A 27189-nucleotide genomic window follows, 5' to 3' on the forward strand; every position below is an offset into this window, starting at 1 on the left:
TATTTATATGAAGTTGTACAAAAACGCTTTCTTTCGCCAAGACAGTGCATTTCTCACTGTTACATGCATTTGAATGGGGAACTCGCCCGAAACAAAGTATAGGTTTTCATTATGTGTATAACTTGGAAATCTTAGCTCAAACAGCTGCAAAACCTGTTTTCCCAGTGATAGGTTTGTAGCTTGAACCCATCCGCTGGAACGTTGAAGACAATATAATTACACTGCTAAGCAAGACACAAATAGGCAAAGTTCTTCATGTTACTCGTGCGCCGTCCCTTCGCTTGACCCCAGTCGCTCTCGTCCGTCCTCCCGTAACACTGTCCTTTTATTGAGGTTACATGAATATGCATAGGTTCATTAACATACGACGTCTACATACAAACAAAGAGTACCTTGCCTGTGTGTGTGTGTGTGTGTGTGTGTGTGTTGCTGATCAAAGGGTCAAACATCCTTGGTCAGGAAGAGGGTAGACTAGACCCCCCCCGGTGAGGAAGTCCAGCAGTTCATCTAAACAGAAAAGCACTTAGACTAGAACAGACGTAGCTACGTTAATCCTACCATAAAACAATTAAGACAAGGTACGAACTTTCCCATGCTCCCAGGATATAGGTGTGCATTCTAGTGTGGAATACACACCAAGCCTCTGTAGCCTGTTAAAGATCACACAACTTATCACTACACAATTGATTATACACCTCTATGCATGTATGGTTAAATATTTCTAAGCATAAATAACAATCAACAATACAAACTCTAACATTCCCCCGTTTTTGACCTTTATGCTAGAAAGTTCCCAGTTATGCATACCTCATGTCTGACAGTTTCAATGCAAACATTTTTTTTACTCGGCATATGTCAAATCACCCTAAATTACTGTAAAAGTTACACAGTTTAATAAATGTATTAGCAGTTACCCCATTCATTGAGCTCATCTCATGGCAAACTGCATCTTACGAGCAACCAAAGAAATTGTTAATTTAATAGTGAAACTAAGAAAGTAACATTTTCAAAAACATCTCAGCTTGGTGATGCTTCCTCCGGGTGTGCAAATCACATGTCTCTCTGCAGAGTGGTTTGAGTTCTGCAGGGCGTCATGAATGTCTCTTCTAGTTGTTTCGTTGTCCATAGGACCAGAGTCCAAATGTATGTAGAATAAACATTCAAACATACCAGTTAGTTTTGTTGTTTGTCAACATGGGTCTCAGCTATTTCCAAAGCTGCAGACCTCTCAGCACTCTAGTTTTATGGCCTCCCATCACCTCACTTCAGGCCTTCATCCTGCGAGGGGGATATTTATGACTCCTTCATTGTCCACGCTCTGCAGAGAAACACCTCTGTGGAAAGGGTGCAGGGTTCAGTTGTCTTACAGCAGCCTTCAGAGTGTCATCGTATGCACAGTATAGTGGCACAGCATTAGGTGATGTTCATAGGAAACTGCTGTCATCACCACCATAGCTTCTGGTTCCTGTGCTTTCACAGAATCATGATGTCATCCTCGAACTCCTTCTGCGCTGTCGATGGAGCTTGGCACGCTCCCCTCATCCCACGAGTTTTCATGTTCCAACGCTGCTGAAGGTTTAAGGCAGAGCACGTCGTACACCTTAGTTGTCTTCCTCAGCGTCAATATTGAATCTTTCATTTTATTTAAAATCTCCTGGAAACTCAGTAGCACAGCTCTCTGTGTGATGTCTGCTGTGCTGAAGATGATCTCTGATCCTCCTGAAGCCTCTCTCCTGGCCTCAGCTCCCATCTTGTGGACGATCCTCTCCTCTATTTTGCAGGCAGTTTCATGGTCCTTGCTGTGGCTCCAAGGTCTGATCTCATGATGGGCCCCAACCAGCTTGACCTTTGACCTCAACCACTGCCTGGCTGTCAGCTATGCCTGGAATGGTTCACGCTTCTCACTGGGCCTCTGAAGATTTCTCAGGAGATTACTGCTGCACCTGTATTTCCTTGCTAAGAAGAAAAACTTCTATTTGGAGAGCATGTCAACAATCATCAAACCACATTCTTTAGTTCAGTGAACTTCACTTATAGGCCATCAAAGCCTCATCTGAACATGGGTGCACCACTTGCATAGGTTTAATACTTGTAAATAAACGGCTAATCACACAAATCACTGCAACAATAATAGTAAACATTGTTTAATGTTAATCCTTGCACTCCACCTCTTGACGCATGGACATTCCCATGCGTCAACTCACCAAACCTGGATCCCTGTCTTAAAGAAAAAGATTAGCTAGATCACGTCCCAGGCAACATCAGGGCATCTCCTCTGGAGTAGCTCCGTAACCCTGCAATAAAAGATGTTAGCGTGTGTTGCATATTAAGTTTGCTTAACACCTGGCTCTCCCAGAAGTTGTACAAAAACGCTTTATTTCGCCAAGACAATGCGTTTCTCACTGTTACATGCATTTGAATGGGGAACTCGACCGAAACAAAGTATAGGTTTTCATTATGTGTATAACTTGAAAATCTTAGCTCAAACAGCTGCAAATCCTGTTTTCCCAGCACGGGGACCTTGAGTTCTATAAGAAAAAGCCATAAACATGTGTATCCGAGTCTTCTATCAAAAGTTACAGCTATTTATATGAAGTTGTACAAAAACGCTTTCTTTCGCCAAGACAGTGCGTTTCTCACTGTTACATGCATTTGAATGGGAAACTCGACCGAGACAAAGTATAGGTTTTCATTATGTGTATAACTTGGAAATCTTAGCTCAAACGGCTGCAAAACCTGTTCTCTTTTCCCAGCACGGGGATATTGAGTTCTATAAGATAAAGCCATAAACACGTGTATCCGAGTCCTCTATCAAAAGTTACAGCGATTTATATGAAGTTGTACAAAAACGCTTTCTTTCGCCAAGACAGTGCGTTTCTCACTGTTACATGCATTTGAATGGGGAACTCGCCTCAGACAAAGTATAGGTTTTCATTATGTGAATAATTTTAAAATCTTAGCTCAAACGGCTGCAAAACCTGTTTGCCCAGCACGGAGATATTGAGTTTTATAAGATAAAGCCATAAACATGTTTGTCTGAGTCTTCTATCAAAAGTTACAGCGATTTATATGAAGTTGTACGAAAATGCTTTCTTTCGCCAAGACAGTGTTTCTCACTGTTACATGCATTTGAATGGGAAACTCACCCGAGACAAAGTATAGGTTTTCATTATGTGAATAATTTTAAAATCTTAGCTCAAACGGCTGCAAAACCTGTTTGCCCAGCACGGAGATATTGAGTTTTATAAGATAAAGCCATGAACATGTTTGTCTGAGTCTTCTATCAAAAGTTACAGCGATTTATATGAAGTTGTTCAAAAACGCTTTCTTTCGCCAAGACAGTGCGTTTCTCACTGTTACATGCATTTGAATGGGAAACTCGCCTCAGACAAAGTATAGGTTTTCATTATGTGAATAATTTTAAAATCTTACCTCAAACGGCTGCAAAACCTGTTTGCCCAGCACGGAGATATTGAGTTTTATAAGATAAAGCCATGAACATGTTTGTCTGAGTCTTCTATCAAAAGTTACAGCGATTTATATGAAGTTGTTCAAAAACGCTTTCTTTCGCCAAGACAATGCGTTTCTCACTGTTACATGTATTTGAATGGGAAACTCACCCGAGACAAAGTATAGGTTTTCATTATGTGAATAATTTTAAAATCTTAGCTCAAACGGCTGCAAAACCTCTTTCTTTCGCCAAGACAATGCGTTTCTCACTGTTACATGCATTTGAATGGGAAACTCGCCCCAGACAAAGTATAGGTTTTCATTATGTGAATAATTTTAAAATCTTAGCTCAAACGGCTGCAAAACCTGTTTGCCCAGCACGGAGATATTGAGTTTTATAAGATAAAGCCATAAACATGTGTGTCTGAGTCTTCTATCAAAAGTTACAACGATTTATATGAAGTTGTTCAAAAACGCTTTCTTTAGCCAAGACAATGCGTTTCTCACGGTTACATGCATTTGAATGGGAAACTCGCCTCAGACAAAGTATAGGTTTTCATTATGTGAATAATTTTAAAATCTTAGCTCAAACGGCTGCAAAACCTGTTTGCCCAGCACGGAGATATTGAGTTTTATAAGATAAAGCCATAAACATGTGTGTCTGAGTCTTCTATCAAAAGTTACAGCGATTTATATGAAGTTGTTCAAAAACGCTTTCTTTCGCCAAGACAATGCGTTTCTCACTGTTACATGCATTTGAATGGGAAACTCACCCGAGACAAAGTATAGGTTTTCATTATGTGAATAATTTTAAAATCTTAGCTCAAACGGCTGCAAAACCTGTTTGCCCAGCACGGAGATATTGAGTTTTATAAGATAAAGCCATAAACATGTGTGTCTGAGTCTTCTATCAAAAGTTACAGCGATTTATATGAAGTTGTTCAAAAACGCTTTCTTTCGCCAAGACAATGCGTTTCTCACTGTTACATGCATTTGAATGGGAAACTCGCCTGAAAAAAAGTATAGGTTTTCATTATGTGAATAATTTTAAAATCTTAGCTCAAAGGGCTGCAAAACCTGTTTGCCCAGCACGGAGATATTGAGTTTTATAAGATAAAGCCATGAAAATGTTTGTCTGAGTCTTCTATCAAAAGTTACAGCGATTTATATGAAGTTGTTCAAAAACGCTTTCTTTCGCCAAGACAATGCGTTTCTCACTGTTACATGCATTTGAATGGGAAACTCACCCGAGACAAAGTATAGGTTTTCATTATGTGAATAATTTTTAAATCTTAGCTCAAACGGCTGCAAAACCTCTTTCTTTCGCCAAGACAATGCGTTTCTCACTGTTACATGCATTTGAATGGGAAACTCGCCCCAGACAAAGTATAGGTTTTCATTATGTGAATAATTTTAAAATCTTAGCTCAAACGGCTGCAAAACCTCTTTCTTTCGCCAAGACAATGCGTTTCTCACTGTTACATGCATTTGAATGGGAAACTCGCCTCAGACAAAGTATAGGTTTTCATTATGTGAATAATTTTAAAATTTTAGCTCAAACGGCTGCAAAACCTCTTTCTTTCGCCAAGACAATGCGTTTCTCACTGTTACATGCATTTGAATGGGAAACTCGCCCCAGACAAAGTATAGGTTTTCATTATGTGAATAATTTTAAAATCTTAGCTCAAACGGCTGCAAAACCTGTTTGCCCAGCACGGAGATATTGAGTTCTATAAGATAAAGCCATAAACATGTTTGTCTGAGTCCTCTATCAAAAGTTACAGCGATTTATATGAAGTTGTTCAAAAACGCTTTCTTTCGCCAAGACAATGCGTTTCTCACGGTTACATGCATTTGAATGGGAAACTTGCCTCAGAAGAAGTATAGGTTTTCATTATGTGAATAATTTTAAAATCTTAGCTCAAACGGCTGCAAAACCTGTTTGCCCAGCACGGAGATATTGAGTTTTATAAGATAAAGCCATAAACATGTGTGTCTGAGTCTTCTATCAAAAGTTACAGCGATTTATATGAAGTTGTTCAAAAACGCTTTCTTTCGCCAAGACAATGCGTTTCTCACTGTTACATGCATTTGAATGGGAAACTCGCCTGAAAAAAAGTATAGGTTTTCATTATGTGAATAATTTTAAAATCTTAGCTCAAACGGCTGCAAAACCTGTTTGCCCAGCACGGAGATATTGAGTTTTATAAGATAAAGCCATGAACATGTTTGTCTGAGTCTTCTATCAAAAGTTACAGCGATTTATATGAAGTTGTTCAAAAACGCTTTCTTTCGCCAAGACAATGCGTTTCTCACTGTTACATGTATTTGAATGGGAAACTCACCCGAGACAAAGTATAGGTTTTCATTATGTGAATAATTTTAAAATCTTAGCTCAAACGGCTGCAAAACCTCTTTCTTTCGCCAAGACAATGCGTTTCTCACTGTTACATGCATTTGAATGGGAAACTCGCCCCAGACAAAGTATAGGTTTTCATTATGTGAATAATTTTAAAATCTTAGCTCAAACGGCTGCAAAACCTGTTTGCCCAGCACGGAGATATTGAGTTTTATAAGATAAAGCCATAAACATGTGTGTCTGAGTCTTCTATCAAAAGTTACAACGATTTATATGAAGTTGTTCAAAAACGCTTTCTTTAGCCAAGACAATGCGTTTCTCACGGTTACATGCATTTGAATGGGAAACTCGCCTCAGACAAAGTATAGGTTTTCATTATGTGAATAATTTTAAAATCTTAGCTCAAACGGCTGCAAAACCTGTTTGCCCAGCACGGAGATATTGAGTTTTATAAGATAAAGCCATAAACATGTGTGTCTGAGTCTTCTATCAAAAGTTACAGCGATTTATATGAAGTTGTTCAAAAACGCTTTCTTTCGCCAAGACAATGCGTTTCTCACTGTTACATGCATTTGAATGGGAAACTCACCCGAGACAAAGTATAGGTTTTCATTATGTGAATAATTTTAAAATCTTAGCTCAAACGGCTGCAAAACCTGTTTGCCCAGCACGGAGATATTGAGTTTTATAAGATAAAGCCATAAACATGTGTGTCTGAGTCTTCTATCAAAAGTTACAGCGATTTATATGAAGTTGTTCAAAAACGCTTTCTTTCGCCAAGACAATGCGTTTCTCACTGTTACATGCATTTGAATGGGAAACTCGCCTGAAAAAAAGTATAGGTTTTCATTATGTGAATAATTTTAAAATCTTAGCTCAAAGGGCTGCAAAACCTGTTTGCCCAGCACGGAGATATTGAGTTTTATAAGATAAAGCCATGAAAATGTTTGTCTGAGTCTTCTATCAAAAGTTACAGCGATTTATATGAAGTTGTTCAAAAACGCTTTCTTTCGCCAAGACAATGCGTTTCTCACTGTTACATGCATTTGAATGGGAAACTCACCCGAGACAAAGTATAGGTTTTCATTATGTGAATAATTTTTAAATCTTAGCTCAAACGGCTGCAAAACCTCTTTCTTTCGCCAAGACAATGCGTTTCTCACTGTTACATGCATTTGAATGGGAAACTCGCCCCAGACAAAGTATAGGTTTTCATTATGTGAATAATTTTAAAATCTTAGCTCAAACGGCTGCAAAACCTCTTTCTTTCGCCAAGACAATGCGTTTCTCACTGTTACATGCATTTGAATGGGAAACTCGCCTCAGACAAAGTATAGGTTTTCATTATGTGAATAATTTTAAAATTTTAGCTCAAACGGCTGCAAAACCTCTTTCTTTCGCCAAGACAATGCGTTTCTCACTGTTACATGCATTTGAATGGGAAACTCGCCCCAGACAAAGTATAGGTTTTCATTATGTGAATAATTTTAAAATCTTAGCTCAAACGGCTGCAAAACCTGTTTGCCCAGCACGGAGATATTGAGTTCTATAAGATAAAGCCATAAACATGTTTGTCTGAGTCCTCTATCAAAAGTTACAGCGATTTATATGAAGTTGTTCAAAAACGCTTTCTTTCGCCAAGACAATGCGTTTCTCACGGTTACATGCATTTGAATGGGAAACTTGCCTCAGAAGAAGTATAGGTTTTCATTATGTGAATAATTTTAAAATCTTAGCTCAAACGGCTGCAAAACCTGTTTGCCCAGCACGGAGATATTGAGTTTTATAAGATAAAGCCATAAACATGTGTGTCTGAGTCTTCTATCAAAAGTTACAGCGATTTATATGAAGTTGTTCAAAAACGCTTTCTTTCGCCAAGACAATGCGTTTCTCACTGTTACATGCATTTGAATGGGAAACTCGCCTGAAAAAAAGTATAGGTTTTCATTATGTGAATAATTTTAAAATCTTAGCTCAAACGGCTGCAAAACCTGTTTGCCCAGCACAGAGATATTAAGTTTTATAAGATAAAGCCATGAACATGTTTGTCTGAGTCTTCTATCAAAAGTTACAGCGATTTATATGAAGTTGTTCAAAAACGCTTTCTTTCGCCAAGACAATGCGTTTCTCACTGTTACATGCATTTGAATGGGAAACTCACCCGAGACAAAGTATAGGTTTTCATTATGTGAATAATTTTAAAATCTTAGCTCAAACGGCTGCAAAACCTGTTTGCCCAGCACGGAGATATTGAGTTTTATAAGATAAAGCCATAAACATGTGTGTCTGAGTCTTCTATCAAAAGTTACAGCGATTTATATGAAGTTGTTCAAAAACGCTTTCTTTCGCCAAGACAATGCGTTTCTCACTGTTACATGCATTTGAATGGGAAACTCGCCTGAAAAAAAGTATAGGTTTTCATTATGTGATTAATTTTAAAATCTTAGCTCAAACGGCTGCAAAACCTGTTTGCCCAGCACGGAGATATTGAGTTTTATAAGATAAAGCCATGAACATGTTTGTCTGAGTCTTCTATCAAAAGTTACAGCGATTTATATGAAGTTGTTCAAAAACGCTTTCTTTCGCCAAGACAATGCGTTTCTCACTGTTACATGCATTTGAATGGGAAACTCACCCGAGACAAAGTATAGGTTTTCATTATGTGAATAATTTTAAAATCTTAGCTCAAACGGCTGCAAAACCTCTTTCTTTCGCCAAGACAATGCGTTTCTCACTGTTACATGCATTTGAATGGGAAACTCGCCCCAGACAAAGTATAGGTTTTCATTATGTGAATAATTTTAAAATCTTAGCTCAAACGGCTGCAAAACCTCTTTCTTTCGCCAAGACAATGCGTTTCTCACTGTTACATGCATTTGAATGGGAAACTCGCCCCAGACAAAGTATAGGTTTTCATTATGTGAATAATTTTAAAATCTTAGCTCAAACGGCTGCAAAACCTGTTTGCCCAGCACGGAGATATTGAGTTTTATAAGATAAAGCCATAAACATGTGTGTCTGAGTCTTCTATCAAAAGTTACAGCAATTTATATGAAGTTGTTCAAAAACGCTTTCTTTCGCCAAGACAATGCGTTTCTCACTGTTACATGCATTTGAATGGGAAACTCGCCCGAGACAAAGTATAGGTTTTCATTATGTGAATAATTTTAAAATCCTAGCTCAATCGGCTGCAAAACCTGTTTGCCCAGCACGGAGATATTGAGTTCTATAAGATAAAGCCATAAACATGTTTGTCTGAGTCCTCTATCAAAAGTTACAGCGATTTATATGAAGTTGTTCAAAAACGCTTTATTTCGCCAAGACAATGCATTTCTCACTGTTACATGCATTTGAATGGGAAACTCGCCCGAGACAAAGTATAGGTTTTCATTATGTGAATAATTTTAAAATCTTAGCTCAAACGGCTGCAAAACCTGTTTGCCCAGCACGGGGATATTGAGTTCTATAAGATAAAGCCATAAACATGTTTGTCTGAGTCCTCTATCAAAAGTTACAGCGATTTATATGAAGTTGTTCAAAAACGCTTTCTTTCGCCAAGACAATGCGTTTCTCACTGTTACATGCATTTGAATGGGAAACTCGCCTCAGACAAAGTATAGGTTTTCATTATGTGAATAATTTTAAAATCTTAGCTCAAACGGCTGCAAAACCTGTTTGCCCAGCACGGAGATATTGAGTTTTATAAGATAAAGCCATAAACATGTTTGTCTGAGTCTTCTATCAAAAGTTACAGCGATTTATATGAAGTTGTTCAAAAACGCTTTCTTTCGCCAAGACAATGCGTTTCTCACTGTTACATGCATTTGAATGGGAAACTCACCCGAGACAAAGTATAGGTTTTCATTATGTGAATAATTTTAAAATCTTAGCTCAAACGGCTGCAAAACCTGTTTGCCCAGCACGGAGATATTGAGTTTTATAAGATAAAGCCATAAACATGTGTGTCTGAGTCTTCTATCAAAAGTTACAGCGATTTATATGAAGTTGTTCAAAAACGCTTTCTTTCGCCAAGACAATGCGTTTCTCACTGTTACATGCATTTGAATGGGAAACTCGCCTGAAAAAAAGTATAGGTTTTCATTATGTGAATAATTTTAAAATCTTAGCTCAAACGGCTGCAAAACCTGTTTGCCCAGCACGGAGATATTGAGTTTTATAAGATAAAGCCATGAACATGTTTGTCTGAGTCTTCTATCAAAAGTTACAGCGATTTATATGAAGTTGTTCAAAAACGCTTTATTTCGCCAAGACAATGCGTTTCTCACTGTTACATGCATTTGAATGGGAAACTCACCCGAGACAAAGTATAGGTTTTCATTATGTGAATAATTTTAAAATCTTAGCTCAAACGGCTGCAAAACCTCTTTCTTTCGCCAAGACAATGCGTTTCTCACTGTTACATGCATTTGAATGGGAAACTCGCCCCAGACAAAGTATAGGTTTTCATTATGTGAATAATTTTAAAATCTTAGCTCAAACGGCTGCAAAACCTGTTTGCCCAGCACGGAGATATTGAGTTTTATAAGATAAAGCCATAAACATGTGTGTCTGAGTCTTCTATCAAAAGTTACAGCGATTTATATGAAGTTGTTCAAAAACGCTTTCTTTCGCCAAGACAATGCGTTTCTCACTGTTACATGCATTTGAATGGGAAACTCGCCTGAAAAAAAGTATAGGTTTTCATTATGTGAATAATTTTAAAATCTTAGCTCAAACGGCTGCAAAACCTGTTTGCCCAGCACAGGGATATTGAGTTTTATAAGATAAAGCCATGAACATGTTTGTCTGAGTCTTCTATCAAAAGTTACAGCGATTTATATGAAGTTGTTCAAAAACGCTTTCTTTCGCCAAGACAATGCGTTTCTCACTGTTACATGCATTTGAATGGGAAACTCACCCGAGACAAAGTATAGGTTTTCATTATGTGAATAATTTTAAAATCTTAGCTCAAACGGCTGCAAAACCTGTTTGCCCAGCACGGAGATATTGAGTTTTATAAGATAAAGCCATAAACATGTGTGTCTGAGTCTTCTATCAAAAGTTACAGCGATTTATATGAAGTTGTTCAAAAACGCTTTCTTTCGCCAAGACAATGCGTTTCTCACTGTTACATGCATTTGAATGGGAAACTCGCCTGAAAAAAAGTATAGGTTTTCATTATGTGATTAATTTTAAAATCTTAGCTCAAACGGCTGCAAAACCTGTTTGCCCAGCACGGAGATATTGAGTTTTATAAGATAAAGCCATGAACATGTTTGTCTGAGTCTTCTATCAAAAGTTACAGCGATTTATATGAAGTTGTTCAAAAACGCTTTCTTTCGCCAAGACAATGCGTTTCTCACTGTTACATGCATTTGAATGGGAAACTCACCCGAGACAAAGTATAGGTTTTCATTATGTGAATAATTTTAAAATCTTAGCTCAAACGGCTGCAAAACCTCTTTCTTTCGCCAAGACAATGCGTTTCTCACTGTTACATGCATTTGAATGGGAAACTCGCCCCAGACAAAGTATAGGTTTTCATTATGTGAATAATTTTAAAATCTTAGCTCAAACGGCTGCAAAACCTCTTTCTTTCGCCAAGACAATGCGTTTCTCACTGTTACATGCATTTGAATGGGAAACTCGCCCCAGACAAAGTATAGGTTTTCATTATGTGAATAATTTTAAAATCTTAGCTCAAACGGCTGCAAAACCTGTTTGCCCAGCACGGAGATATTGAGTTTTATAAGATAAAGCCATAAACATGTGTGTCTGAGTCTTCTATCAAAAGTTACAGCAATTTATATGAAGTTGTTCAAAAACGCTTTCTTTCGCCAAGACAATGCGTTTCTCACTGTTACATGCATTTGAATGGGAAACTCGCCCGAGACAAAGTATAGGTTTTCATTATGTGAATAATTTTAAAATCCTAGCTCAATCGGCTGCAAAACCTGTTTGCCCAGCACGGAGATATTGAGTTCTATAAGATAAAGCCATAAACATGTTTGTCTGAGTCCTCTATCAAAAGTTACAGCGATTTATATGAAGTTGTTCAAAAACGCTTTATTTCGCCAAGACAATGCATTTCTCACTGTTACATGCATTTGAATGGGAAACTCGCCCGAGACAAAGTATAGGTTTTCATTATGTGAATAATTTTAAAATCTTAGCTCAAACGGCTGCAAAACCTGTTTGCCCAGCACGGGGATATTGAGTTCTATAAGATAAAGCCATAAACATGTTTGTCTGAGTCCTCTATCAAAAGTTACAGCGATTTATATGAAGTTGTTCAAAAACGCTTTCTTTCGCCAAGACAATGCGTTTCTCACTGTTACATGCATTTGAATGGGAAACTCGCCTCAGACAAAGTATAGGTTTTCATTATGTGAATAATTTTAAAATCTTAGCTCAAACGGCTGCAAAACCTGTTTGCCCAGCACGGAGATATTGAGTTTTATAAGATAAAGCCATAAACATGTTTGTCTGAGTCTTCTATCAAAAGTTACAGCGATTTATATGAAGTTGTTCAAAAACGCTTTCTTTCGCCAAGACAATGCGTTTCTCACTGTTACATGCATTTGAATGGGAAACTCACCCGAGACAAAGTATAGGTTTTCATTATGTGAATAATTTTAAAATCTTAGCTCAAACGGCTGCAAAACCTGTTTGCCCAGCACGGAGATATTGAGTTTTATAAGATAAAGCCATAAACATGTGTGTCTGAGTCTTCTATCAAAAGTTACAGCGATTTATATGAAGTTGTTCAAAAACGCTTTCTTTCGCCAAGACAATGCGTTTCTCACTGTTACATGCATTTGAATGGGAAACTCGCCTGAAAAAAAGTATAGGTTTTCATTATGTGAATAATTTTAAAATCTTAGCTCAAACGGCTGCAAAACCTGTTTGCCCAGCACGGAGATATTGAGTTTTATAAGATAAAGCCATGAACATGTTTGTCTGAGTCTTCTATCAAAAGTTACAGCGATTTATATGAAGTTGTTCAAAAACGCTTTATTTCGCCAAGACAATGCGTTTCTCACTGTTACATGCATTTGAATGGGAAACTCACCCGAGACAAAGTATAGGTTTTCATTATGTGAATAATTTTAAAATCTTAGCTCAAACGGCTGCAAAACCTCTTTCTTTCGCCAAGACAATGCGTTTCTCACTGTTACATGCATTTGAATGGGAAACTCGCCCCAGACAAAGTATAGGTTTTCATTATGTGAATAATTTTAAAATCTTAGCTCAAACGGCTGCAAAACCTGTTTGCCCAGCACGGAGATATTGAGTTCTATAAGATAAAGCCATAAACATGTTTGTCTGAGTCCTCTATCAAAAGTTACAGCGATTTATATGAAGTTGTTCAAAAACGCTTTCTTTCGCCAAGACAATGCGTTTCTCACTGTTACATGCATTTGAATGGGAAACTCGCCTGAAAAAAAGTATAGGTTTTCATTATGTGAATAATTTTAAAATCTTAGCTCAAACGGCTGCAAAACCTGTTTGCCCAGCACAGAGATATTGAGTTTTATAAGATAAAGCCATGAACATGTTTGTCTGAGTCTTCTATCAAAAGTTACAGCGATTTATATGAAGTTGTTCAAAAACGCTTTCTTTCGCCAAGACAATGCGTTTCTCACTGTTACATGCATTTGAATGGGAAACTCACCCGAGACAAAGTATAGGTTTTCATTATGTGAATAATTTTAAAATCTTAGCTCAAACGGCTGCAAAACCTCTTTCTTTCGCCAAGACAATGCGTTTCTCACTGTTACATGCATTTGAATGGGAAACTCGCCCCAGACAAAGTATAGGTTTTCATTATGTGAATAATTTTAAAATCTTAGCTCAAACGGCTGCAAAACCTCTTTCTTTCGCCAAGACAATGCGTTTCTCACTGTTACATGCATTTGAATGGGAAACTCGCCCGAGACAAAGTATAGGTTTTCATTATGTGAATAATTTTAAAATCTTAGCTCAAACGGCTGCAAAACCTGTTTGCCCAGCACGGAGATATTGAGTTTTATAAGATAAAGCCATAAACATGTGTGTCTGAGTCTTCTATCAAAAGTTACAGCGATTTATATGAAGTTGTTCAAAAACGCTTTCTTTCGCCAAGACAATGCGTTTCTCACTGTTACATGCATTTGAATGGGAAACTCGCCCGAGACAAAGTATAGGTTTTCATTATGTGAATAATTTTAAAATCCTAGCTCAATCGGCTGCAAAACCTGTTTGCCCAGCACGGAGATATTGAGTTCTATAAGATAAAGCCATAAACATGTTTGTCTGAGTCCTCTATCAAAAGTTATAGCGATTTATATGAAGTTGTTCAAAAACGCTTTATTTCGCCAAGACAATGCATTTCTCACTGTTACATGCATTTGAATGGGAAACTCGCCCGAGACAAAGTATAGGTTTTCATTATGTGAATAATTTTAAAATCTTAGCTCAAACGGCTGCAAAACCTGTTTGCCCAGCACGGGGATATTGAGTTCTATAAGATAAAGCCATAAACATGTTTGTCTGAGTCCTCTATCAAAAGTTACAGCGATTTATATGAAGTTGTTCAAAAACGCTTTCTTTCGCCAAGACAATGCGTTTCTCACGGTTACATGCATTTGAATGGGAAACTCGCCTCAGACAAAGTATAGGTTTTCATTATGTGAATAATTTTAAAATCTTAGCTCAAACGGCTGCAAAACCTGTTTGCCCAGCACGGAGATATTGAGTTTTATAAGATAAAGCCATAAACATGTTTGTCTGAGTCTTCTATCAAAAGTTACAGCGATTTATATGAAGTTGTTCAAAAACGCTTTCTTTCGCCAAGACAATGCGTTTCTCACTGTTACATGCATTTGAATGGGAAACTCGCCTGAAAAAAAGTATAGGTTTTCATTATGTGAATAATTTTAAAATCTTATCTCAAATGGCTGCAAAACCTGTTTGCCCAGCACGGAGATATTGAGTTTTATAAGATAAAGCCATGAACATGTTTGTCTGAGTCTTCTATCAAAAGTTACAGCGATTTATATGAAGTTGTTCAAAAACGCTTTATTTCGCCAAGACAATGCGTTTCTCACTGTTACATGCATTTGAATTGGAAACTCACCCGAGACAAAGTATAGGTTTTCATTATGTGAATAATTTTAAAATCTTAGCTCAAACGGCTGCAAAACCTCTTTCTTTCGCCAAGACAATGCGTTTCTCACTGTTACATGCATTTGAATGGGAAACTCGCCCCAGACAAAGTATAGGTTTTCATTATGTGAATAATTTTAAAATCTTAGCTCAAACGGCTGCAAAACCTCTTTCTTTCGCCAAGACAATGCGTTTCTCACTGTTACATGCATTTGAATGGGAAACTCGCCCCAGACAAAGTATAGGTTTTCATTATGTGAATAATTTTAAAATCTTAGCTCAAACGGCTGCAAAACCTGTTTGCCCAGCACGGAGATATTGAGTTCTATAAGATAAAGCCATAAACATGTTTGTCTGAGTCCTCTATCAAAAGTTACAGCGATTTATATGAAGTTGTTCAAAAACGCTTTCTTTCGCCAAGACAATGCGTTTCTCACGGTTACATGCATTTGAATGGGAAACTCGCCTCAGAAGAAGTATAGGTTTTCATTATGTGAATAATTTTAAAATCTTAGCTCAAACGGCTGCAAAACCTGTTTGCCCAGCACGGAGATATTGAGTTTTATAAGATAAAGCCATGAACATGTTTGTCTGAGTCTTCTATCAAAAGTTACAGCGATTTATATGAAGTTGTTCAAAAACGCTTTCTTTCGCCAAGACAATGCGTTTCTCACTGTTACATGCATTTGAATGGGAAACTCACCCGAGACAAAGTATAGGTTTTCATTATGTGAATAATTTTAAAATCTTAGCTCAAACGGCTGCAAAACCTGTTTGCCCAGCACGGAGATATTGAGTTTTATAAGATAAAGCCATAAACATGTGTGTCTGAGTCTTCTATCAAAAGTTACAGCGATTTATATGAAGTTGTTCAAAAACGCTTTCTTTCGCCAAGACAATGCGTTTCTCACTGTTACATGCATTTGAATGGGAAACTCACCCTAGACAAAGTATAGGTTTTCATTATGTGAATAATTTTAAAATCTTAGCTCAAACGGCTGCAAAACCTCTTTCTTTCGCCAAGACAATCCGTTTCTCACTGTTACATGCATTTGAATGGGAAACTCGCCCCAGACAAAGTATAGGTTTTCATTATGTGAATAATTTTAAAATCTTAGCTCAAACGGCTGCAAAACCTCTTTCTTTCGCCAAGACAATGCGTTTCTCACTGTTACATGCATTTGAATGGGAAACTTGCCCGAGACAAAGTATAGGTTTTCATTATGTGAATAATTTTAAAATCTTAGCTCAAACGGCTGCAAAACCTGTTTGCCCAGCACGGAGATATTGAGTTTTATAAGATAAAGCCATAAACATGTGTGTCTGAGTCTTCTATCAAAAGTTACAGCGATTTATATGAAGTTGTTCAAAAACGCTTTCTTTCGCCAAGACAATGCGTTTCTCACTGTTACATGCATTTGAATGGGAAACTCGCCCGAGACAAAGTATAGGTTTTCATTATGTGAATAATTTTAAAATCCTAGCTCAATCGGCTGCAAAACCTGTTTGCCCAGCACGGAGATATTGAGTTCTATAAGATAAAGCCATAAACATGTTTGTCTGAGTCTTCTATCAAAAGTTACAGCGATTTATATGAAGTTGTTCAAAAACGCTTTCTTTCGCCAAGACAATGCGTTTCTCACTGTTACATGCATTTGAATGGGAAACTCACCCGAGACAAAGTATAGGTTTTCATTATGTGAATAATTTTAAAATCTTAGCTCAAACGGCTGCAAAACCTGTTTGCCCAGCACGGAGATATTGAGTTTTATAAGATAAAGCCATGAACATGTTTGTCTGAGTCTTCTATCAAAAGTTACAGCGATTTATATGAAGTTGTTCAAAAACGCTTTCTTTCGCCAAGACAATGCGTTTCTCACTGTTACATGCATTTGAATGGGAAACTCGCCTGAAACAAAGTATAGGTTTTCATTATGTGAATAAATTTAAAATCTTAGCTCAAACGGCTGCAAAACCTGTTTGCCCAGCACGGAGATATTGAGTTTTATAAGATAAAGCCATGAACATGTTTGTCTGAGTCTTCTATCAAAAGTTACAGCGATTTATATGAAGTTGTTCAAAAACGCTTTCTTTCGCCAAGACAATGCGTTTCTCACTGTTACATGCATTTGAATGGGAAACTCACCCGAGACAAAGTATAGGTTTTCATTATGTGAATAATTTTAAAATCTTAGCTCAAACGGCTGCAAAACATGTTTGCCCAGCACGGGGATATTGAGTTTTATAAGATAAAGCCATAAACATGTTTGTCTGAGTCTTCTATCAAAAGTTACAGCGATTTATATGAAGTTGTTCAAAAACGCTTTCTTTCGCCAAGACAATGCGTTTCTCACTGTTACATGCATTTGAATGGGAAACTCGCCTGAAACAAAGTATAGGTTTTCATTATGTGAATAATTTTTAAATCTTAGCTCAAACGGCTGCAAAACCTGTTTGCCCAGCACGGAGATATTGAGTTTTATAAGATAAAGCCATAAACATGTGTGTCTGAGTCTTCTATCAAAAGTTACAGAGATTTATATGAAGTTGTTCAAAAACGCTTTCTTTCGCCAAGACAATGCGTTTCTCACTGTTACATGCATTTGAATGGGAAACTCGCCTGAAAAAAAGTATAGGTTTTCATTATGTGAATAATTTTAAAATCTTAGCTCAAACGGCTGCAAAACCTGTTTGCCCAGCACGGAGATATTGAGTTTTATAAGATAAAGCCATGAACATGTGTGTCTGAGTCTTCTATCAAAAGTTACAGCGATTTATATGAAGTTGTTCAAAAACGCTTTCTTTCGCCAAGACAATGCGTTTCTCACTGTTACATGCATTTGAATGGGAAACTCGCCTGAAAAAAAGTATAGGTTTTCATTATGTGAATAATTTTAAAATCTTAGCTCAAACGGCTGCAAAACCTGTTTGCCCAGCACGGAGATATTGAGTTTTATAAGATAAAGCCATGAACATGTTTGTCTGAGTCTTCTATCAAAAGTTACAGCGATTTATATGAAGTTGTTCAAAAACGCTTTCTTTCGCCAAGACAATGCGTTTCTCACTGTTACATGCATTTGAATGGGAAACTCACCCGAGACAAAGTATAGGTTTTCATTATGTGAATAATTTTAAAATCTTAGCTCAAACTGCTGCAAAACCTGTTTGCCCAGCACGGAGATATTGAGTTTTATAAGATAAAGCCATAAACATGTGTGTCTGAGTCTTCTATCAAAAGTTACAGCGATTTATATGAAGTTGTTCAAAAACGCTTTCTTTCGCCAAGACAATGCGTTTCTCACTGTTACATGCATTTGAATGGGAAACTCGCCTGAAAAAAAGTATAGGTTTTCATTATGTGAATAATTTTAAAATCTTAGCTCAAACGGCTGCAAAACCTGTTTGCCCAGCACGGAGATATTGAGTTTTATAAGATAAAGCCATAAACATGTGTGTCTGAGTCTTCTATCAAAAGTTACAGCGATTTATATGAAGTTGTTCAAAAACGCTTTCTTTCGCCAAGACAATGCGTTTCTCACTGTTACATGCATTTGAATGGGAAACTCACCCTAGACAAAGTATAGGTTTTCATTATGTGAATAATTTTAAAATCTTAGCTCAAACGGCTGCAAAACCTCTTTCTTTCGCCAAGACAATGCGTTTCTCACTGTTACATGCATTTGAATGGGAAACTCGCCCCAGACAAAGTATAGGTTTTCATTATGTGAATAATTTTAAAATCTTAGCTCAAACGGCTGCAAAACCTCTTTCTTTCGCCAAGACAATGCGTTTCTCACTGTTACATGCATTTGAATGGGAAACTCACCCGAGACAAAGTATAGGTTTTCATTATGTGAATAATTTTAAAATCTTAGCTCAAACGGCTGCAAAACCTGTTTGCCCAGCACGGAGATATTGAGTTTTATAAGATAAAGCCATGAACATGTTTGTCTGAGTCTTCTATCAAAAGTTACAGCGATTTATATGAAGTTGTTCAAAAACGCTTTCTTTCGCCAAGACAATGCGTTTCTCACTGTTACATGCATTTGAATGGGAAACTCGCCCGAGACAAAGTATAGGTTTTCATTATGTGAATAATTTTAAAATCTTAGCTCAAACGGCTGCAAAACCTGTTTGCCCAGCACGGAGATATTGAGTTTTATAAGATAAAGCCATGAACATGTTTGTCTGAGTCTTCTATCAAAAGTTACAGCGATTTATATGAAGTTGTTCAAAAACGCTTTCTTTCGCCAAGACAATGCGTTTCTCACTGTTACATGCATTTGAATGGGAAACTCACCCGAGACAAAGTATAGGTTTTCATTATGTGAATAATTTTAAAATCTTAGCTCAAACGGCTGCAAAACCTGTTTGCCCAGCACGGAGATATTGAGTTTTATAAGATAAAGCCATGAACATGTTTGTCTGAGTCTTCTATCAAAAGTTACAGCGATTTATATGAAGTTGTTCAAAAACGCTTTCTTTCGCCAAGACAATGCGTTTCTCACGGTTACATGCATTTGAATGGGAAACTCGCCCGAGACAAAGTATAGGTTTTCATTATGTGAATAATTTTAAAATCTTAGCTCAAACGGCTGCAAAACCTGTTTGCCCAGCACGGAGATATTGAGTTCTATAAGATAAAGCCATAAACATGTTTGTCTGAGTCCTCTATCAAAAGTTACAGCGATTTATATGAAGTTGTTCAAAAACGCTTTCTTTCGCCAAGACAATGCGTTTCTCACTGTTACATGCATTTGAATGGGAAACTCGCCTGAAACAAAGTATAGGTTTTCATTATGTGAATAAATTTAAAATCTTAGCTCAAACGGCTGCAAAACCTGTTTGCCCAGCACGGAGATATTGAGTTTTATAAGATAAAGCCATGAACATGTTTGTCTGAGTCTTCTATCAAAAGTTACAGCGATTTATATGAAGTTGTTCAAAAACGCTTTCTTTCGCCAAGACAATGCGTTTCTCACTGTTACATGCATTTGAATGGGAAACTCACCCGAGACAAAGTATAGGTTTTCATTATGTGAATAATTTTAAAATCTTAGCTCAAACGGCTGCAAAACATGTTTGCCCAGCACGGGGATATTAAGTTCTATAAGATAAAGCCATAAACATGTTTGTCTGAGTCTTCTATCAAAAGTTACAGCGATTTATATGAAGTTGTTCAAAAACGCTTTATTTCGCCAAGACAATGCGTTTCTCACGGTTACATGCATTTGAATGGGAAACTCGCCTCAGACAAAGTATAGGTTTTCATTATGTGAATAATTTTAAAATCTTAGCTCAAACGGCTGCAAAACCTGTTTGCCCAGCACGGAGATATTGAGTTTTATAAGATAAAGCCATAAACATGTTTGTCTGAGTCTTCTATCAAAAGTTACAGCGATTTATATGAAGTTGTTCAAAAACGCTTTCTTTCGCCAAGACAATGCGTTTCTCACTGTTACATGCATTTGAATGGGAAACTCGCCTGAAACAAAGTATAGGTTTTCATTATGTGAATAATTTTAAAATCTTAGCTCAAACGGCTGCAAAACCTGTTTGCCCAGCACGGAGATATTGAGTTTTATAAGATAAAGCCATAAACATGTGTGTCTGAGTCTTCTATCAAAAGTTACAGTGATTTATATGAAGTTGTTCAAAAACGCTTTCTTTCGCCAAGACAATGCGTTTCTCACTGTTACATGCATTTGAATGGGAAACTCGCCTGAAGAAAAGTATAGGTTTTCATTATGTGAATAATTTTAAAATCTTAGCTCAAACGGCTGCAAAACCTGTTTGCCCAGCACGGAGATATTGAGTTTTATAAGATAAAGCCATGAACATGTTTGTCTGAGTCTTCTATCAAAAGTTACAGCGATTTATATGAAGTTGTTCAAAAACGCTTTCTTTCGCCAAGACAATGCGTTTCTCACTGTTACATGCATTTGAATGGGAAACTCACCCGAGACAAAGTATAGGTTTTCATTATGTGAATAATTTTAAAATCTTAGCTCAAACTGCTGCAAAACCTGTTTGCCCAGCACGGAGATATTGAGTTTTATAAGATAAAGCCATAAACATGTGTGTCTGAGTCTCCTATCAAAAGTTACAGCGATTTATATGAAGTTGTTCAAAAACGCTTTCTTTCGCCAAGACAATGCGTTTCTCACGGTTACATGCATTTGAATGGGAAACTCGCCTCAGACAAAGTATAGGTTTTCATTATGTGAATAATTTTAAAATCTTAGCTCAAACGGCTGCAAAACCTGTTTGCCCAGCACGGAGATATTGAGTTTTATAAGATAAAGCCATAAACATGTTTGTCTGAGTCTTCTATCAAAAGTTACAGCGATTTATATGAAGTTGTTCAAAAACGTTTTCTTTCGCCAAGACAATGCGTTTCTCACTGTTACATGCATTTGAATGGGAAACTCGCCTGAAACAAAGTATAGGTTTTCATTATGTGAATAATTTTAAAATCTTAGCTCAAACGGCTGCAAAACCTGTTTGCCCAGCACGGAGATATTGAGTTTTATAAGATAAAGCCATAAACATGTGTGTCTGAGTCTTCTATCAAAAGTTACAGCGATTTATATGAAGTTGTTCAAAAACGCTTTCTTTCGCCAAGACAATGCGTTTCTCACTGTTACATGCATTTGAATGGGAAACTCGCCTGAAGAAAAGTATAGGTTTTCATTATGTGAATAATTTTAAAATCTTAGCTCAAACGGCTGCAAAACCTGTTTGCCCAGCACGGAGATATTGAGTTTTATAAGATAAAGCCATGAACATGTTTGTCTGAGTCTTCTATCAAAAGTTACAGCGATTTATATGAAGTTGTTCAAAAACGCTTTCTTTCGCCAAGACAATGCGTTTCTCACTGTTACATGCATTTGAATGGGAAACTCACCCGAGACAAAGTATAGGTTTTCATTATGTGAATAATTTTAAAATCTTAGCTCAAACTGCTGCAAAACCTGTTTGCCCAGCACGGAGATATTGAGTTTTATAAGATAAAGCCATAAACATGTGTGTCTGAGTCTTCTATCAAAAGTTACAGCGATTTATATGAAGTTGTTCAAAAACGCTTTCTTTCGCCAAGACAATGCGTTTCTCACTGTTACATGCATTTGAATGGGAAACTCGCCTGAAAAAAAGTATAGGTTTTCATTATGTGAATAATTTTAAAATCTTAGCTCAAACGGCTGCAAAACCTGTTTGCCCAGCACGGAGATATTGAGTTTTATAAGATAAAGCCATGAACATGTTTGTCTGAGTCTTCTATCAAAAGTTACAGTGATTTATATGAAGTTGTTCAAAAACGCTTTCTTTCGCCAAGACAATGCGTTTCTCACTGTTACATGCATTTGAATGGGAAACTCACCCGAGACAAAGTATAGGTTTTCATTATGTGAATAATTTTAAAATCTTAGCTCAAACGGCTGCAAAACCTCTTTCTTTCGCCAAGACAATGCGTTTCTCACTGTTACATGCATTTGAATGGTAAACTCGCCCGAGACAAAGTATAGGTTTTCATTATGTGAATAATTTTAAAATCTTAGCTCAAACGGCTGCAAAACCTGTTTGCCCAACACGGAGATATTGAGTTTTATAAGATAAAGCCATAAACATGTGTGTCTGAGACCTCTATCAAAAGTTACAGCGATTTATATGAAGTTGTTCAAAAACGCTTTATTTCGCCAAGACAGTGTGTTTCTCACTGTTACATGCATTTGAATGGGAAACTCGCCTGAAACAAAGTATAGGTTTTCATTATGTGAATAATTTTAAAATCTTAGCTCAAACGGCTGCAAAACCTGTTTGCCCAGCACGGAGATATTGAGTTTTATAAGATAAAGCCATAAACATGTGTGTCTGAGACCTCTATCAAAAGTTACAGCGATTTATATGAAGTTGTTCAAAAACGCTTTCTTTCGCCAAGACAATGCGTTTCTCACTGTTACAAGCACATATTTTCTCTGCTTTGTCTAACCTCTGCAGAGCCTCTGTCAAGAAAAACATATCTGTAAGCATAAAACAAATATACATTTCATAACACGTCACTGGACAAACCTCGGTCAGTTGATTTCCTCTGTGCAGTGCAGACGAACATCAGTCAGCAAGTCAAGGCTGTGAGATGGACTGGTGTCCTTTGTGACTCTGCTGGTTCTTCTGAGGAAACACCACCGTCTCTCCACACCGTCACCATCTGTGAGCACAAACTGCTGCTCTGCCAGCATGTAGGAATCACATATCACACACACAGGGGTGAAGAAACATTAGAGCTCAACTTTGGATACTTTAGATCTAAACAGATCAAACTAGCTCTTAGTTTCAACAATCAGTGAGCAGACAAACAATGATACCATACTGATTCTATATGAATACAATATGGTATTTTCAATACAGGTGTCAAATTAATTTATTAAAACTAATACAGATATATGTATATATATTTTTTTTTGATAAATTCGTTTGCTAAATTATAAGAATATATATTTTTTTTTTCATTTAACTATTGCAACTGAAAGAAATTAAATATTGAACAAAAATATATTGTCACATTCTGAGCATGCTCAGCATGCTGAAAGACTTGAAGTTGCTACAGATTTTAAGAAGTGATAATTATAGGGAAAAAACTTCTCTTTTTCTTCTGTTTAATCAAACATTTGATGCCTTAGATGTCTCAGTCCTATAGCATTCTGCAACTACAACTAAGCTGAAGCTTGGATTTGGCTGCAGGTGCCCCTGTACATCCTTCTCAGCAGCACACATGTGGGTACCATTTAATCACACTTCTTCCTGAGCTTTGCTTCATCACAAGACCAAAGGTGGCATCCCGTGTCACAGTCTTATCATCATCCAGAAGAAACATTTGAAGAAACATCATGGAGAAGAAACATTTACGTGCCTCCTGGTTTTGCTTTCTGATCCTGCAAAAAGACTGAGGACAACAAAGCCCAGAGAACACGAGATACACAACATCCAACATTCAGACTCAACAGCCTCCATAAATGAAGAGCACCAGGTTGGTTCAGTTATAGTAGATATGAGCATACTTCACATTACTGGGTATGAATAATAATCAAGAGACAAACTTTGAAGATGCAGAGCATGATGTCCCATCATCAGACTGTAAACAAACATCCACCAGGCTTCTTTGTTGGATCTCCTATCAGGGATCAGTAGCGTGTATTAACCTGTGGATCAGCAGTCACTGAAATATTACTGTTTCAGATAAGAAATCTAGCACATAAAAGCCAGGGTAGGAGGGATCTCTGCAAACTGACTTACCTCTGCAAGTGTGAAGCTCAACAAAAATCTGACTCTCCAGTCACTGACAAACAAAAACCTCCAGCTGGGAGATAGAAAACGCTGTCTGGGTCTTGCTGGATGTTGCTGGTCAGAGTCCACACATTAGCAGAGTGCTTCTTGGTCCCACTGACCCATGTGGACAGTGACTGTGGAGAACTGTTCTGGAAAACATAAAAGAGAATTAAAATAACAAAAAGCCAAAGAGGATTTCCACAAAGACTATCTTGGAATCAGCAATCAAAAAAAACACTGGTTCATATTTCAATTAAATATGAACAGATTCCTTAAATGTACGCAGTTCAGATCTGATTTAATTTAATTTCCTTCACACAGCACATTCGTCCAGGCTGACAGGTAAACATAGAATTAATCTCAGGTAACATGACTCATAGTAGAGATTCAGTAAGAAAGATTGCAGGCTCTAATATTATTACCACACAATCCAAGGACACACCAACAGCTCAGATTTCTAGAACTATTTAAACAAATGTCTTTTGAATATTCAATTCAGTGGGGTGGGGGGTGTCGTGGAATTTTTTAAATAAAGTCTGCAACACAGAAAGAGCTGTGATCAAGCTATTTATTACTGCGCACAGGAGAGCAAACACACATCAAACATTACAGTTCAGTCATGTCAGCTCTGCCACAGAAGTTGTGCTCCTACTCCTTTATGCATTCCAAGGAAGAGGGAGGAAGTTACAAACTGATCCTACCACACTTCACGTGTCTCGCTATGAAACCTAACGGATTAGTGGTTATGCTGTTTTGTGCCCTTGGCCTTATCAGCACCTGTAAAGGGAGTTGTTTTCTCAAACTGCTGAAGTAAGTTCATCTAGTTTTAGAACCTTTCACTGAACAGTCTATAACAGTGTCATAAGCACTTAAATACTTTAAATGAGAATAACAGAAAATTTCTATTACAGGAGCTAGAGCCTGTCCCAGTAGTCATAGGTAGAGCACACCTGGACAGGTCACCAGTCTGTCAGAGGACTAACACAGATGCAGCCTGACTCAATCCTAAATGTTCAGCACACAGAGACACAGAGGTGCTGTTTAAAGTTTAGTGTTAACTTGAGTCACTGATCATTTGCAGTATTACAGAGTCTGGCAGTCTTTGCATGATGTCCACGTCACTGTACGTTTCTAGCTGACTCTCAGGTGTGACAGGTGTGCCAGCAGGAAAGAGTAATAATAGCCTGCATCCTGAGGTTTTTCATGCAGGATTAAAGGAGCCAGGCTTTGTTCACACAGCTAGGATTGTATTTTACATTGACCCTGGGTCAGTATAAGTATCATACAGTTTAAACGAAGCACTGAAACTTGCACATATTTATTACAGATGCACTGAAGCTAATCGAGATATTTGCTGTCAATCTGTGGCTGCGATTAAACAGTTTACTGGAAACTTTATTAACTAGTAACTTCGTCAGTCATAACAGAAGCTAATATTTCTGTGCTAACATCGTTTAAACAGTAACAGCTTTACTCCAATATAAGCTAACGTTTACACCGTAACTTTAAGCTAGCACCATAAAGACGGTAAAACACGTAATAACATCTACAAATGCATCTTAAAGCTGTTATATTAGCACTCGGTGTATTACTAACATAAGCACATTAACATTATTGACACTCGCTGACTTTTAATAGTCGTTCTATAAATGCTGTCCGTTTAAACGGTCTTACCTGTAAACACTGCTGTATCCACCGGATTCCAGCCAGAGTGAATTCTGGAGTCTTCCCACGCTCCTGTTAGTGATCCTCCATCTGGATGGATGATAACAACCTTCTGAACAATCTAGCAGGAGCTTGTCCATATCTATGGGACTGATTTGTGCTAATAACGCCCAATTGTATGGACTGATAACAGCCGAAGCGGGTGAATAAAGTCACCCAGTCGCTAGCTGTGCCATTACCCAACATACACCAGCACAATATTAGGCACAGCACCACGATAGACATTTTCAGTGGTTTTGAATGCAGGACATGGTTATCTTACCTTGTAAAATGCATGACAATAAAACAGCTAACCACCATAAAATGGTATTGTGTGTGTATGTGCATGTGTGTGCGTGTGTGTGTGTGTGTGTGTGTGTGTGTGTGTGTGAGAGAGAGAGGGGGGGGGGGAGAGATCAAAGGCGTGCGTTTATGTTTTTTCTTGATCAAGAGTGTGCCTCCTCTCTCTTATTGGATATGGTGTAGCATGTTTATTCAGGTGCACCTTTGAAGTCTATGAGAATACTTTGCAGCCTGGTCTGAGTGGTCATTTCTGCACAGACACAATGAAGCGTGCACTCAGTTTAGAGGAGGCTGTTGCTGCAGTTTTGCACTCTCCACAAGCAGTGGAGATACTTCTGACAGCGAAGAAGAATTTTTGCCAGGCACCGAGGAGCTTTGCAGCTCATGTGCGGAGGAGGAGAAGGAGAAGGAGGAAGAAGAGCAGGAGGAAGAGACAAGACTAGAGGATGGCCAGTGGAGATCTAAAAATGGAGAAATCATGTGGCAACCCACACATGAAGAGGTCCTGCCATTTTTTCCTCCTCCCATTTTAACCCCAGGACCAACCCATTATGCAATTCATAGGATCAGCAGCCCTGTGTGCACTTTCCATCTTTTTTTTGCAGAGGACATTATGCAGCTAATCCTGCATTTCACCAACCTGCAGGGCAACAGGTCAGTAAAAGACTGGAAGGACATAGATGAGGAGGAGTTGCAGGCTTACATGGGGCTTGTGATGCTGGCTGGCCTGTACAGGTCTCACATGAAACGACAACAAGCCTGTGGGATGGGGAGACAGGGCTCTTCTGTTTCCTGCTACCATGTCAAAAAAAAAAAGATTTGAGCAAATTAATCGGGCAGTAAGATTCGATAATCGTCTCTCCCGTCCAGGTCGCTACAAGGGGGATATGGCTGTGGTTTCC

The 27189-nt window shown here is 37.7% G+C and overlaps 1 long non-coding RNA gene across 1 annotated transcript; it reads right to left on the reverse strand.

Annotated features, from left to right (window-relative positions):
• Nucleotides 1–26118, reverse strand: LOC146580678 (uncharacterized). The gene is made up of 5 exons (XR_014891298.1): nucleotides 25955–26118; nucleotides 24248–24429; nucleotides 23737–24153; nucleotides 23027–23183; nucleotides 1–2294 (listed from the first exon to the last, which is right to left on the reverse strand). It is a non-coding gene; the product is annotated as an uncharacterized LOC146580678 (long non-coding RNA).
• Between the last annotated feature and the right edge of the window lie 1071 nt (nucleotides 26119–27189).

This window comes from Mchenga conophoros, linkage group LG3, assembly GCF_057382185.1.
Source record: "Mchenga conophoros isolate Kocher_MC1m ecotype Shallow Benthic linkage group LG3, M_conophoros_male_GT1.1, whole genome shotgun sequence".
Taxonomy (NCBI): Eukaryota; Metazoa; Chordata; class Actinopteri; order Cichliformes; family Cichlidae; genus Mchenga; species Mchenga conophoros.